Genomic DNA, 15926 nt, shown 5'->3' with positions numbered 1-15926 from the left:
CACAACTGCTATAGCTAAATATGAGATTCCTTATGAAGGTACTTTATACAGGAGAATCAGAAGCTGAGGAACGCAGCAATGAGCACGCTCAGTTTCCTGTCTGATCATCCCACCACTAGAATGGAAGGAAGCCCTTTGAAGGCAAAGGCTGCTTCTTTTTTGTCACTGCATGCCAGCACAGCACCATTTAGAGAGAAGATGCTTAAAGTCTGTTGGCTGAATCGATGCTACTACTTTGGTCAAGATCTGTAATTTCACTTGGGGAACTCCCACCCCAGGGACAGAGCTCTACCTGGTTGAGAACTTTACTCTGAGAGCGGCTGGGACCCTTTTTGAGAAAGCAAAGAACTAGAAACAAAGCAAATGTGCATCTCCTAGAGAACTATTAAGCAACCATAGAAAAAAAATAGAATGGAATAGCAAAAAAGCAGATTTCAGAGAAGAATGGGAAGACTTTTCTGACATGATGCAAAGAACAGTAAGCAAATCCAGGAAAACAGCAACACGGAACAAAATGACAACAATGTAAATGTAAGAAAAAAAAAGAAATTGAATGCTAGGTCATTTCAATGACTAAACTTGGTCCCAGAGGAGGGAAAACTCACCTCCATTTCTTCTTGAGAGCAGAAGACCACGGGTGTACATGGACTGTTAGTCACAAGTTGGTAAAGTTGGTTTTAATGAATTGTTATTTTTTTCTTTCTTTTAAAATATTTATTACAAGTGATAATTTTCAGTGTAGTGGGAAGGGATCAACTATATCTAGAAATGAAGGTGATGTCAAAATGAGATTTTTACAAGTTGCTGGGGCTCTCTTCATGGAGGTGGGAGGTCTGTAGCTGTTGTACATGTTGCACAACTTTTTCAGACTTAAAATTACAATGATGTAAAAACAAAAGACATCAACAAAAATTTAATTCTAAAAAAAAAGTTGTCGGGGCATCATAAGGTTGAAACTTGCCCACTTGCCCACGGTCACAGGGCTAATGTTTGTCAGAGGCAGTGTTTGATCCCAGATTTTCCTGACTCATTCCCTTTTTCTCTCATTCTGGATAAGTGACTGGATTTTTCAATTTCCACACAAAGATTTGCCATCTAATAGCCAAAGGCCAGGAACTTCCATCAGTGGACCAGCTGCAGCCCTAAGCTCCATTTCCTCTGGACACAGCTCCCATGCAACTCAAGAGAAGACCTCTTAGGAGTGCTTTGAAGAACCTGAAGCCCTAATTCAATATTTCTCAATAGTGGCTAATTAATGAAGAGGTAATAAGTACTTCAAATAATATGTGATAACAATCTGATACCTCTGCCTACCTAAACAAAAGGATTTGATAAAAAAAAGAACCTACAGACCCTGTAACTTTTTTTCTCCCTATCGTCCCTCCCTTCCTCTTCTCCCCCTTTCTCCTATTTGGCTCCTTGCTCACTGGGCTTCTTTTGGTTCTCATAGCACTTGAGATGCTGTGGAATCAGACTACCCACTCAACAACAGAGTACCTATGGGGTGTCAAAGATGGGGTGGGGAAAAGTGAGAAAAAACATGTAGATTTCCCTCCCCATCCTCCCCACCCCACTATCACAACTGTGGCTTCTTCAGTTTGCTTAATTTGTCCAGTGTGGTAGACCTGAGTCTGGACTGCTGCTACAGAGTACTTCCATGGTAAGACTTTGGAATCCATCTGATATAGTGACCCCTGCAGCTGTGAATGACCCACTCTTTCCCTTCAGCATTTGTTGTGTATGCACTACACTGGTTCGGGAAAGTGCTGCCTTCTTATCTACATTCACTGTGGGTCCCTACTGGTCTAATTATAATTCAAGGGACAAGAGGATAACATTTTTTATGCAGAGTACTTTACATGAACTGAGACCAAAGAGATCACATCAGGCACAGTAAATGATAATATAATGAAGACACTTTGTTAAAGTAATTAAGTTGGATTTTACTCATATAAAGCATTATACAGAAGACTACATATATCAGAGGACCTCAAAATTATTTTATTTATTTCTTCTATAGATCAGAGTTCCTTAATGATTTCAGAAATACAAATCATCCTACTTTTATGTACATTATTTCATTTGATTCTCACAACTACCCTATAAGGAACATATTACAAGTATTTTTAGTACCACTTAATTACTACTTCTTACCTTGATTAATCACTGGAATATACTCTATCTGCATACTTGGAACCCAAAAACCCACCTATGTAGTTATGTTGATCTCTTGGGTCCTATGTTCCTATTTGTATTTATTGTACTAATGTACCTATACTAAATGACTTTCTGGTCATCAATACTCCAAGTCCAGATCCTCTAGATCCGTGGTTACTACCAAACTCCAGGTCCCAATCTACCACTTGCCAAAACTCAAGCCCAATAACATTCACATTCATGAACTCTAAAATTCCTTTTTATGATCATCATCTGTTTTCATTCCACCTAGCCCTCTGCCTTGTAACTCTAAAGCCTGTTGTTCATCCTCACTGAGACCCCCAGTCCTATATTCTAGCCTATCATCCCTTCTATCTCTTCCCTTGCCATCTTGACTCCTTGGTAAACCAGTTCACCTCTTCACTGTTCTCTGCTCCGGAGTCCCTTGACTATCTTGCCCTACCAAACCCCATCTTGGATTACTCTCATCACCCACTGCCTTCTCTCCTGTTCATATGTTGCTGAACAAAGTTGGAGAAAATTAGGAAAATGTCTTGGCTGGGTCCACTATAAACTTATAATACATAATCTAAGTTTGTTATCTAAGCATATTACATAATCTAAACTGGGTCCTCACTAAAATAGGACAATCCTTTTATACATCCTTAATCAATTCACTAACCCATTCACCTCTCTTCTTAAACTTCCCATAGCTTCTCCTCCCCCCTTCTTCAACTGAGAGCCTTGCCTCATATTTCAATTGAAAAATGGATGCCATTTGCACAGAGCTCCTCCACCACTGCTCATCTCAGCATCACTCACACGTGTTCTGCTATGACCTCCTCCTTCACCCCTTTTTCACAAGAAGAGGCAGCCCTTCTTACCAAGTAAAATCCCACCCCATGCTCCAGAGATCCCACTCCATCCCATCTTCTCAGTAGATTGCCACCTCTACCACTGTACTCTCTCAAAAATCTTCAGTCTCTGCTTCCTGCTGTTTCCTTAATGCCTACAAACATACTCACATCTCCCCCATCTTCAAAAAACCCTCCTTTGATTATTCCATCCTGGCTAGTTACTATCTTGTATCATCTCTCCTCTCATCTATTTGTGAGTAACTCCTTGAGGTCAGCTTCCACTTCCTTTCCTCTCACTCTCTTAATTCTCTGTAGTTTAGTTTCCAACCTAATCATTCAGCCAAAACCACTCTCTCCAAAGTTACCAATGAACTCTCTCAATCCTCACCCTTTTTGACCTCTGCAGTATCTGATACTGTCGATCACTCTCTTCTCTTTGATACTCTGTTCTTTCTAGGTTTTCAGGGCACTGCTCTCTCCTAGTGCTCCTATCTACTGGACCACTCTTCAGTCTCCTTTGCTGGATCTTCATCCAAGTCATACCCCATAAACATGGGTGTTCCCCAAAGTTCTGTCTGGGGCTCTCTTCTCTATTTATACTATTTGCCTTAGTGATCTCATCAGCTCTCACGGATTCAATTATCTTATCTATAAAGATGATTCTTGGATCTATTTATCAAGTCCTAACCTCTCTCTCTGACTTCCAATCTCACATCTCCAATTGCCTAATGGACACTGCAAACTAGACTTATCTTAAACTTAACATGTCAAAAATTGAACCTGTATCTTTCCCACCCAAACTCTCCATTCTTCCTAACGTTCCTGTTACTGTCAACTTCAACTCCTCACTCTCACCTCCCATATCTAACCAGTTGTCAAGGCCAATAGCTGCTACCTTTGTAATATCTCTCCTGTATGTCCCCTTCTCTCCTGACACTGTCACCAGCCTGCTACAGGCCCTCATCACTTTATGCCTAACCTATTGCAATATCCTACTAGTTGGTGTCCCTGCCTCAAGTCTCTCCCTACTCTATTTCCATCCTCCACTCAGCTGTCAAACTGATTTTCTAAAATCATTAGGCCTATCTATCATCTTCCTTACTAAATAAACTCCAGTAGCTCCCTATTACCTGTAGGATCAAATATATAATATTCTGTTTAGCTTTTAAAGCCCTTCATCGGGGCAGCTAGGTGGCGCAGTGAGTAGAACACTGGCCCTGGAGTCAGGAGGACCAGAGTTCAAATCTGGCCTCAGACACTTGACACATGTACTAGCTGTGTGACCTTGGGCAAGTCACTTAACCCCAATTGCCCTGCCCCCAAAAAAATAAAAAAAAAGAAAGCCCTTCATTAACCTAGCCCCTTCCTGCCTTTCCAGTGTTCTTACACCTTACTCCTCTCCATGTATTGCTAATTCAATGACAAAGGCCTTCTTGATGTTACTTGAATAAGATGATCCATATCCTGCCTTGTAGCATTTTCAATGACTAACTCCATCCCTGAAATTCTCTCATTTCTACCTCCTGGTTTCCCTCAAGTCTCAGTTAAAAGTCTCACCTTCTTCAAGTTTTTCCTAATCTTCCATAACCTTACATGTCTTCCCTCTGAGATGATCTCCGATTTATTCTGTATATATTCTATCTGTACATACTTGTCTGCATGTTGTCTCCCCCAACAGACTTGGAGCTTCTCAAGAGCAGGAACTGTTCATTTTTCTTCATATCTCTACACTTAGCGCAGTGCCTAGTACTGCCCTCACAGCTTTTCCTGGGTCAGCTCATTCCTGCCTGTCTCTATGACCTCTTTATTCTTTTCTACTGCTTTAGTTGAGTGTCCGTGGCAGGGAACACGACAAAGAAGAATCGTACTAGGGCCTTGGTATCGTAGGACCATAGTTCTGGAGCTGGGGGATCCAGAGAAGTCATCTATGAAGATGAGACAACAGAAGCTCAAAGAAGTTAAATTACTTGCCCAAGGTCACAAAGGTTTCAAACGCTGATCCTGTAAATTCAAATGCAGCACTTCTCTTACTGTACGTCACCGTACCCTGCTGCCTCCCAGTATGACCTTAGACAAGCCACAATCTCCCCAGGTCTCAGTGTCTTAAAATAGAGGTGTGCAAAATTGCTGTTGAGGGCTCTGAGGGGATCACCAAATGTGAATCCTATGATTCACATCCCTGTGGTGCTGAGATGACCTGTAGGAATGCCAAGAATACCAACTCTATATGAACTCAGAAAAATTCATGTTTGACCAAAAACTGCAACAAGTCCATCATGTAGACTTCTAGCATTTCTTCAGGGCTGCCAACTTTTACTAGCACCAATTGGGAGAATGACCTGAACATGATGGAAGTATCATTGAGTCATAAGGAATTCAGAGAGAGAAGGAAGGAAAAACTTATGAACAGTGAAATAGGCAGAGGTAAGAAACAATATGCAAACTGACAAAAATGGTAAAAGAAAAAAAAAACAAAAAACAGCTAGATGCTACATAATTATAATGAGTGAGCTTGGTCCCAGAGAAGAGATAAAAAAATGCGTTTCTTTTTCTTTTTTGCAGAGATGGAGAACTATGGGTATAGAATACTGAATATACCATCAGATAGAGCTGATATGTTGGAAAATTTTGCTGAACCTTTTTTCTCTTTTAAAAAAAGCGTTAAAAGGGATGACTCACTAGGTAAATGAGGGGGATGATATATTTTGAAATAAAGGTGATGTAAAAACTAAATCAACATGTATTTTAAAAACTGCCTTCATAAACTTATTTTAACAGGGCATTTGATTCTGATAAACTCCAGAGGCCCAAAGCCTTCAGCCAACTAAACCTGCCCTTCACCTCAGCACCAGGACCAGTATACTCTAATCCCACAGCCCATCTGTGATAAAGGATCATGCCTCCAGATGAAGCATCAGGGCTTACTTATTTCAGTTTTAGTGATCCCAGAATTTGCTTTATCTGTTGAACTGATGGAATTTACAGAAGCTTTTAAAGTACAGATAAATTATTTATTAAGTGTAATGCATAAGAAAAAATACTGCCATCTTTTTAAAATGCAAAATTCACATACCACTTAAAAGCCATCAATAATATGAACCATTTTACCAAATTACATGGTCTCTGACACTAACAATATTGCCAATAGATCCTTCCACCAAAATGAAACTAGTATGCTAATTAACTATGAGATCCCCCAAATGGTCACCTTGAGGGGTCTTTAGAGCACAGAGGTGCATTTTTATATGAGAATTTCTAGACTATCCATGTTACACTTGGTGCTAGGCAATGAGCAGCAGGATGAAGCAGGTTACAATACCTATAATACTGCTAGGTCCTGATTAGTGAGAATAATGAGTTCCTAAAGTGGTCACATGTATCTGAATTCTCACTATTTGAAGATATAACTATGTCAAATATGGAAGCTAGTTCAAGCCCAATGGAAATATGTAGCACACATTCAAATAATGCAACCACTTCAAGGGAATTCATTATTTACACTAATCATGATCTGGCTATATAGTTATACCAGTAAGATATGATGTATACTGATGGTCTGAGTAGCAAAAAGTCATAACCAAGAGGTCGGTTACAATAAGATATACTATAAGATATAAGTCTAGGTGGGTATATAGATCACTGTCAAAAAGTCCACACCAGAATGAAAGGATATGATAGCAGGCTTCTGAACAGGCAACCACACCAGATTCCAGATCAAGAGAGATGAGAAAAGGACAGGAGGATCAAAATGAGTAGTATTAGTGATTAGTTTTGTTACCACTTATCGCAGGGAATTATAGGCTAACCAAGGGCAATTGGGGAGAGGTAAAGACCTTAAGGGACCAGTCACTCTTGATGACAGTAATAGCAGAGGGGTTAAATCTTTCAGAAAGTTTTTAATGTGCCTTTCTTCCTTCATAGGTTGTCCATAACCCACTTTGGAGCCTTCAATTTTTCTGATAAACCAAGTAGAAGGTTTATATTTTTGTAAAAACATCAATCTGTTATGCAGGTTCCAAGAAAAAAACTTCTGTTCTATAATCTCCTAGTCAAAATAGAGCAATTAATAATCACTTATCTACTGTTTACTATGTGCCCAGTACTGTGCTAGGGATACAAGGACAAAAATGAAAACTATCCCCGCTATCAAAGAGCCTACATTCTGCTGAGGAGACATGTATATATGTATGTATGTAAAGAATAACAAGGTAGCTGAAGGAAGGCACCAGCAGTTGGGGAAATCAAGAAAGCTTCACATAAAGGGTGGTACTTGAGTCTCTAAGTCATAGATAAGGAGAAAGTGAATTCTGAACATGGAAGATTATGATTGCAAAGGCCTGAGACTCCTGAGGAATAGTAAGCTTAGCTGGATCACTGGGAAGAAGAAGAAATGGGGAAATAATACATAACAGGGTTGGAAAAGTAGGTCAGGGTCAAATTGTGAGTTACTTTAAAAGCAAAAAAGAGGATTTTCTATTTTATCTTAGAAACTAAAGGGAGGAACTGGAGTTTACTGAGTCAGGGAGCTACATAATCAAACCTGTACTTGAGGAAAATCATTTTGGCAGCTCTTTACTAAGGTAGTAGCTGTGTGACTAGTGAGAAAGTGATGGATTGTGATATGCTGTAGAAGTAGAAATGGAAAAATCTGGCACATGAATGGATAGGTGAGGAAGAATGAGCAGAGTTGGTAACAGAAGCACATCTGAATTTTCTTGGAATCAAGGAATCAAAGCTTAAACATTACACTTAGCACCTAAGTCTCTACAGATTACATTTCTGGTCATTTTGAATGGCTTCAAAAAGACTTAATCATCACTGTTAGTTTCTTTACAATGTGCACAGAATCTTGCATATTAAGCTTATACTTTTGCATTAAAAATGTATTAACCTTCACATTTTCACCTCTTGTATTTTTCAAGTTGTAACTGAAGTTTGATATAGTTGATGTACAACAGTGACACAGAGAGACAGCTGCAGAAAGAGGTCTAGTTATATTGTAAAATTATAGGTGATACAACCTGATTTTAATCAGCACTGTCTTCTAGTGTTCAATATAGTACAATATATTAACAATTCAAGCAATCTATTTTTTAAGATAACTTATAAGGCTTTTAAAATCCAAGAATATGAATCTTTTCTACAAAATAGTTTGAGAAGCTTCCTTTAAAATTTTTTTTTAAACAAGAGACTGCAATGAAGACAGGTGACAGCTATAATAAACTCTTCGGCAGGGCAATTTAAAAAAAAAAAGCTATTCATAAGGGGTGGTTCACTGGGAGGAGAGGGGAAGGATGTTGATCTGTCCCCACTTGGGGTTTTCTTGGCAAAAATACAGAAGTGGTTTGCCATTTCCTTCTCTAGCTCATTTTACAGATGAGGAAACTGAGGTAAACAGGGTTAAGTGACTTGCCCAGGGTCATACAACTAGTGTCTGAGGCCAGATTTGAACCCAAAAAGAGGAGTCTTCCAAACTCCGGGCCTGGTGCTCTATCCACTGTGCCATCTAGCTACCTAAGAGGGAAAGATATTTGGAGAAATTCTGGCCATGTAAAAACAATTTTTTTTTAAAGGAAGCTATTTGTGTTACAAAATGTTCAGCTATCTATAATACAGTAAGAAAAAAAACCTATGATCCAAAGTGTGGCTTTTATCCTGCCTTTATTACCTTTGCAGCTACAAATGGTATAAGATAGGTTTAAAATCAAATAGGCTACTTTAGAGCTAACTTCAATTCTCAAAACCAAGCAGTTCTCAAAGTGTGATCCAAGGACTCATGGAAGTCCCCCAAACCCTTTCCTTTCCTTTTCCAACTACACGTGTGTGAACCTGGATTTTTTTCATAAGCTTCAACCAAAACAGCATGTCACAACAGACTGAATGCAGCAGCAGATAGGAGAATCCAGCTGTCTTCTATTAAGCCCGACATTAAAGAGATTTGCAAAAATATGTAAAACAATGCCATTCTTCACACTACTTTTTTTGTTTTGGAAAATATAGTTATTTTTTATAAAAATATGTTATTTAAATTAACATGTAATGTGTTTGTTATTTTAATGAATAAATATTTTAAAAGTCTGTTTTAATTAAAATACAGTAAATATTGATATAACCAATACAAACAAAAGTTCTTTGAGGTCCTCAATAATTTTTAGGAGTATAAAGGGGTCTCTAATAATTGTCAAGCATGTAAAGGGGTCCTAAAGAGCAAATAATTTAAGAACCACTGATGTACATGAATGAATAACTTCCATCTGAAGTTAAGAAAAATAAACTCTTTAGTTTAGGCCTATAAGAAAACTCTTAATCAACTTAATATCGGAAATGTTTCTTAACAATGTCTCTTAATGTCTGAAATGTACAAATCCTAAATATATGTAATTGTTCATGAAAATGAAAATTATTTATGAAAGGGGAAAAAATCCCAAGTTCTTCCTTTCACATTTTTTTAAATTTAATTTCTTGTTTAACATGGATCAGTTATACCCAAGTTCTCTATTTCAAAAAAATGCCATTCTTAGGATCAGTAACATGAAGCCAGAACACTTTCTTGCAGAGGTAAGAATATAAAATCTGGTGACTTCACTCACATATGGATTTTAGTCTCCTCAATCTCCATATAACTGAAGAAAAAACAAACTTTCTTATTAGGTTTCCCTTGACAAAGGTAATTCTCCTTTCTACCTCAGGCCTCTTATTTCTTAGTCATCTAGAGTTAAATGATTGTCTCAAATATCATAAAGTGACCTATAAAAACAAAAAGCAAGGCCAAAACTACTCCCAAGGACAAGAAGAAGGACCTTAAGATCCAGTTCAACGCAGTATGTCACAGTTCAGTTTGAGAGACTAAGTAGGTCACCCTTCAGAAACATAATTTATTATTAAAGGGCAAATTATTGAGGCTTATTCAGGCTATATTTACTGTTTTCACCAAAACTTCTAAAGATCTAGTACTGAGTAGCAATAAAATTCTTGACATCCATGAAATAAAAACAGTACTTCTTAGCCCAGTCACTACCTTGATTCTAAAAGTTTGGCTATTTCTCTTGATTAACAAGTAGCTCTTGTTTTAGCCTGATCTCTCTGGGATGTCCTTCTTTCATGTTTATCTACAGCTTTCATTTTAAATTTTTGCTAGCTGCTTCCTAAACCATTTAATTAGTATTACCCCCTAAAAAGGATCATCTGTTTTCCTTTAAAAAAAAAAAAAGTTCTGGGTAAGTAGCTTCACATTGTACCATAACACATCCTATGGTTAACTACTTCGTAGACACTGCTTTATCTTTCAGGGAAACTGCTTGAGGATAACTTTCATTCTAGGAGCAAGGCATCCTTTCCTCCCAAATCAGATCTCTACTAATTCCCCTAACTTTTAGAGGGGGGAAAAAACAGATGGGGAAGAAGAGGTAGACAATGTTGATACCTACATTAAGAAGACTGAGACAATCCCTCAGGAAGAGAGGCTATTCCCCAGTAGGACCACAACCGGTATGGTTTAAGGATTAAACAGCATACTAATGAAGAGCAAATTAAAGAACTACAAAGGCATAACAATCTATCTAATAAAATGGCCCACAGCCAGCCTACGCCTGGAGCCCTCTTTTCCTTACCCTGCTATGAAAACCTGCTTTAAGTTGTCTGAGGATGTACTTGGGACTTCCGAGACAGAATTTGACCCCTTTCTCCTATGACAGCACTTTCTGACAGTCAATCCGTGAAATGTCCTAAGAAAATACTTTTTCACTTTACTGGCTAGCTAGACTATAAGAAAAGCACATCTATCACAGGCATGCAAAGCTGAAGAGAAGAAATATGGGATATAATGGGTAATATCCTTACAAATCCTAAGGATTAACCTCATGAGAGTAGATTCAAGAGAGGCTAGAAATCACATTTTGATGACTGAGGGGAATACTTTGAAAAACTGGGAGAGCGCTCTCCTCTTCCCCTACAGCAAAGTACCTAAAGCCAGTTTAAACCACAGGAGAGGGAGAAAAAAAAAAACAGCCATATTCCATTAAGTGAAAAGGACATATCCACGTTCTTGATGAAATCTGACCAGAGGCTGAACAGAACAATGATATTTTTTAAAGCATGATTTTTATTTACATTTAGTGTAGTTATGTGGTTTAAATTCGAAGGTTTCAGGACTCTAACCTTTCATTTCAGAGCAAGTATATCTGTTACAGATTATTTAAGCAAATCTAGTTAAATGCAAATTCCAGTCAGTTTATAAGGAAATATAATACCTAAAATCTCTGGCTTTGACTTTAATAAATTTTGGTATACTTTTAAACGAAACTAATAATGGTCTCCTTATGTACAAAATTTCTGCATAATACTAACAAAGTTTCTGAATTTCTCAGCAAATTAATGACTATTAATGACAATGTTAATACCATTCTGCCCGAGTTAAAGGTCCCAATCTTTCATCTTCGGTTTTACAGGGAATGCACTTTATAAAAGGGTTTGAGTGGGGCTTTGTTGGAAAGTGTCTGCTGTGTCAAAGTAAAATGTATCAATGGACAGCAGCCAGACTTTTATCTTTTTGAAGCTATCTTATTTTATGAAATTCCACTTTCCATTCCCAAACTCTTCAAACCACAGAGACAGAAGAAATCACTTAGTATTGGACTTTGGACCTGTCATGAATTGACTAGTATCAAATGCCTTTCACTTCCAAAGGTTAATAAGAGTTCATCCAAAACTAGGCTGAAACCATTCATGGCAATCATGTAGCCTCTGAACACAAGTGGTCAGGATGTTCAACAAAAGCAGGTTGACAGAAATAAAATACTTTCCTTAAAACAGTATGGAGAACCAAGCACCGCTCTCTGCATCTTTCTCAAAGGATACTTGTCTAAAATACAGACCCTAACAGTTTCCAAGAATTAGTACAGATCTCAGAGTGGTTTTGTTTCCCCCACCCATCAGATTTTGGGGTCTATTAATAATAACAATAATGATAATAACTAGCATTTACAGAGCGCCTAAAGATGTGCAAAAGCATTTTACAAGTACTGCCTTGTCATTTCCTCACAACCACCTTGGGAAAGAGTCGCTGTTATTATCCTCATTTTACAGCTGAAGAAACTGAAGCAGATGGCAGTGACAGGGTCACAACTACTAAGCATCCTGTGCACTCCATCCACTATGCCACATGTGCTATCAGGTATGTCTAACCTCCTCTTTACCTAGAATGACCTAAAGGTCCTAAAGAGAATCTGAATGCTAGATGCCTTAACGCTGGAGTCCCCGTTCTTTAATTAGCTCTATCACCATCTGAGTGAGTAAATTAGCATCTTAGATCCTCAGTTTCCTTACCTGTAAAGTGAACATCCTCAACGTCATACAAGTTCCAAATCCTGGACTCATCCCTAAATGTGTCCTCTTCTCTTCTATCCAAATAGATGCCAAGTCCAGTAGACTTTACCTCCACAAGTCTAGCAGCTGTAGCCTTGAGTCAGACCCCATAACCTCTCACCTCCTATAATCCATATTCCACATAGCTGTCAAAGCCTTCCTAAGGTACAGATCTAATCATGTTACTCAAAGTCTGAAAATGTTCAGTGGTTTCTAAATGTCCTGAGGCTAAGAGATAACCCTTCAAGCTGGAGTCTAAGGGCCTCCACAATTGGACTCCAACTCACCTTCCCTAAGTTCTCACAATACGCTCCTTTATGCACTCTACATTCCTGACAAGCTGGCCCACTAGCCAGTTCCCCAACTTCAAATTCCTTCTCCTGCCTCTGAATGGGAATAAGTCACCCTCTATTCTGGAATGCACTCCCTCCAGGGTCCTCCTGGTCTCGGATTCCTTACCTTCTTTCAAGGCTCAACTCAGGTACCACTTGCTTAATGAAGCCTTCCAAATCCCCCTCCCTCTAGTGGGGGTTCCTCTCTCCTTCCCCAAATTACCTTGCATTTACTTATCTTTGTACATGTTGGACCCCACACCCCACACCCCTGCCCCCAGGAGTAGTAAGTCACTCAAAGGTAGGGACTGTTTCCTTTCTGTCTTATACATAAAGACACTTAATAAATGTTGGTCAAACTGAACTGAATTGTAGGCATCAGCATTTCTCAAATTAATTTATCCATGGAACATTTTGAGGCTTTAAAAATATTGACAGAATCTATAAATACAGGTCCTGGGAGTCTGTGGCTGTCCAAAACCAAACAGAAAAGGAAGATGGGAACATTGTGGAATAAAGTGGAAGAAATCAAGGCTACTTTCATACCTAAAATTCTGGCACCCACACATCTCTGATACCTGCATATTATAATTAATATTTGAAAGGGAAGATACTCTGAGGATCGAAATTCCATGGAAACAGTAGTTATATGACACAAACAGTGGCAAACTGAACACAATGTCAGAAGCCTTAGGCTACTTGATTGCTAAGGTCTCTTCTGGTTTTAAAATTGCTATGATTCTCAATGTAGTTTCTGGTATGGTTTTGAATAATTAAACTTACATCTCAGCTGGGAAGTATTTGCTTCTAGTACTAAAAATCTGAAAGAAGCTCTTTCAACAAAACCCAATTACATTTCTTTAGAATATCATGGAGTACTTCAGGAGTTACTCATGCCACTCTTTTAGAAGGAGCCACTCACTCCTCAAAAATAATACAAAGTCCTATTTTCCTTCAAGTTTTTCCTCAAGCTTTCTGCATTTAAAAAAAATGCCTAAAAAGAACTGTAAAAAAGTCACCTCAAACATCATACAAATTACATTGCAAATATTTTTACATTTATATATTTAAAACTTTCCCAAAGCACTTTCAAATTTATCATACTATCTAAGGACCACTATTTTCAAAATAACACCAATATCAGTCAGCAAACAAAACCAAAGCAAAAACAGTAGCAGCAATTTTTGACAAATAATCACTGCAAACACCTAAGACAAGCTGAAAGAGTTATAAATAGGGTTTTCCAGGCTGTCTATTGTTTCTCATGGTCGCCATACCTCTCAATGTTCTAGCAAGGATTTAATATATGATAGCAGCTCTGTGAACTTTTGAACAAAGTCCATGCGAAATAGAAAGGGGGAAGCATAATCGTAAATAAAGACCAATATCTGTATCGGCAAACAGAAACAAACTAAAAACTAAAGTTGAGTCTGGATAAACTGATTTATAGATTTATAATTTTGAAGCAATACTTTGTGGATAAATAAGGCCACTGCGGCAGAACATAAAAATGTTGTAAGCTTGTTTCTCTATGAATTCTATCACAATAACCTGGAGTTGCTGCTCTCCAATAAGACATAGTTCGCTCAGTTAATGAATACTATGTAACTGTGATTTCCAACAGGGTGTATTTAAAAACAAACACCATCCCTCCTGCACACTTTCTTCTTAATATAGTCCTGTTAGTTTAACTTGCACAGTAATCCCCAGAAGTGGGAGCTCCTCTTCTTCTAGGCTTGCCCTCAAAGGCAGTTTCCCAAAGTAGAATCTAAAAACCTCTAGCGGTCCTTCAAGCATTTCTGTGTGATGAGTAAAAATGAAGGTAAAAAAGTGGCGGGGGTAGGGGTGGGGGGTTGGAAGGGCTTTATTTTGTTAACGAAAGAGCCTATTAGATATTATTTATTCCCTAAAGTTATGGCTTGAAGATCTAAAGTTCTAGAAAGACTTCTAAAAAAGTAAATAACAAATACAACTTGAGGTCTTCTGCTGAAAAATTCTGATACCTTAAAAAAATTTCTCTATAGCTTACTTTTAGTAGATAAGGAAAATGGGAAAGACTTTTGCAGGAACCCCAAAATAGAAATCTGACCTTGCCATCCAGGCGTCCCTCCCTCCCTTCCCGAGCAAGTTTAACGAACAGCCACCCGCTGTGGTTACTCTGCCTGGGACAAGGAAGTGTCGAAGGAAGAGGTGGAAAGATGAGAGCAGAAAAGACTAAAAGGTCTGAGAAGAGAAGGAGGGTGCAGGAAGGGGGTGAGGACCTGAAGAAGAGGTTCAAGAGGTAAGGGCTGGAGGGAACAAGAGAAGTGAGGAGGGGAGGGGATAAAGGCTAGGGGAAGGGACCAGGGAATGCAGTCTGCAAGCCGGGTGTGGGGGGGCACCCCCCCAGGAGGGATGGGAGAAAGGGTGTGAGAGGCGGGGGAGACTTAGAAACCAAGTGAAAGGAGCCTTAGGAGGTCGGGGGAACTTGAAGGCCAGTGTAGGAAGCCTGGAGAGGAGGGGAGGGGGGGTTAGGGCTTTGGGCCTTGAGGACCCTTGGAAGCCTGGAAGGATTTGGGGTGCCAGCCCAGGGGGATTGGGGAGGCTGGGAGAACAATGAAAGGGGGCCTGGGAGGCTGGTCTTGAAGGCATGAAGAGGGGGTCCCCAAGAACCAGTGAGGACTGGAAAGAGTGGAGGGGGGTTTGGGGACTAGGGGTCTTTGGAGCCTGGTGGGGGAGTGGAGGACTTGAGGCCCAGCACGGGGAGGACTTAAAGAGTGGAGGGATCCAAAAGACTGGGGGCAGGGGCAGTAGATGGGAGGATTCCGAAGAATGGGGGGCCTTGAGGACCGGACCAATGACCCCACATAGCAGGTGGGGCCTGAGACCTGGGAGACCCCCAAAAGAGGGAGTCCCTGGGTTCTGGGTGGGGCCTAGCAGGCCCGGGTTGGGCAGGGGGCTGAGAAGTATGTGGGGGCCTGTAGAGGAAGGGCCTTGAAATAGGGAGGATTTTGAGGTCCCCGGCATAAGGGTCCTGATGTAGTGAGGGGCCTTGGGGACCAGCAGAGAGGGATCCTGAGATAGCGGGGGCCTTATGGGGATTAGTACAAGGGCCTTGAGACAATGGGGGGCCTTGGAGACTAGCAAAGAGGGGTCCTGATGTAGTGGGGGGCCTTGGGGTCCAGCAGAGGGGGTCCCGAGATAGTGGGGGCCTTGGAGACTAGCAAAGAGGAGTCCT

At 39.7% G+C, this 15926-nt stretch overlaps 1 protein-coding gene across 7 annotated transcripts in view; it reads right to left on the bottom strand.

The window, feature by feature from the left end:
• The window catches only part of RHOT1 (ras homolog family member T1), a 92029-nt gene that overhangs the window by 49624 nt on the left and 26479 nt on the right, over window positions 1-15926 (bottom strand). The window lies entirely within an intron of this gene.

Source organism: Trichosurus vulpecula, chromosome 7, assembly GCF_011100635.1.
Source record: "Trichosurus vulpecula isolate mTriVul1 chromosome 7, mTriVul1.pri, whole genome shotgun sequence".
Classification (NCBI taxonomy): domain Eukaryota; kingdom Metazoa; phylum Chordata; class Mammalia; order Diprotodontia; family Phalangeridae; genus Trichosurus; species Trichosurus vulpecula.
Note: the sequence above shows the minus strand (reverse complement) of the source record. Positions and strands in the feature narration are given on the sequence as shown.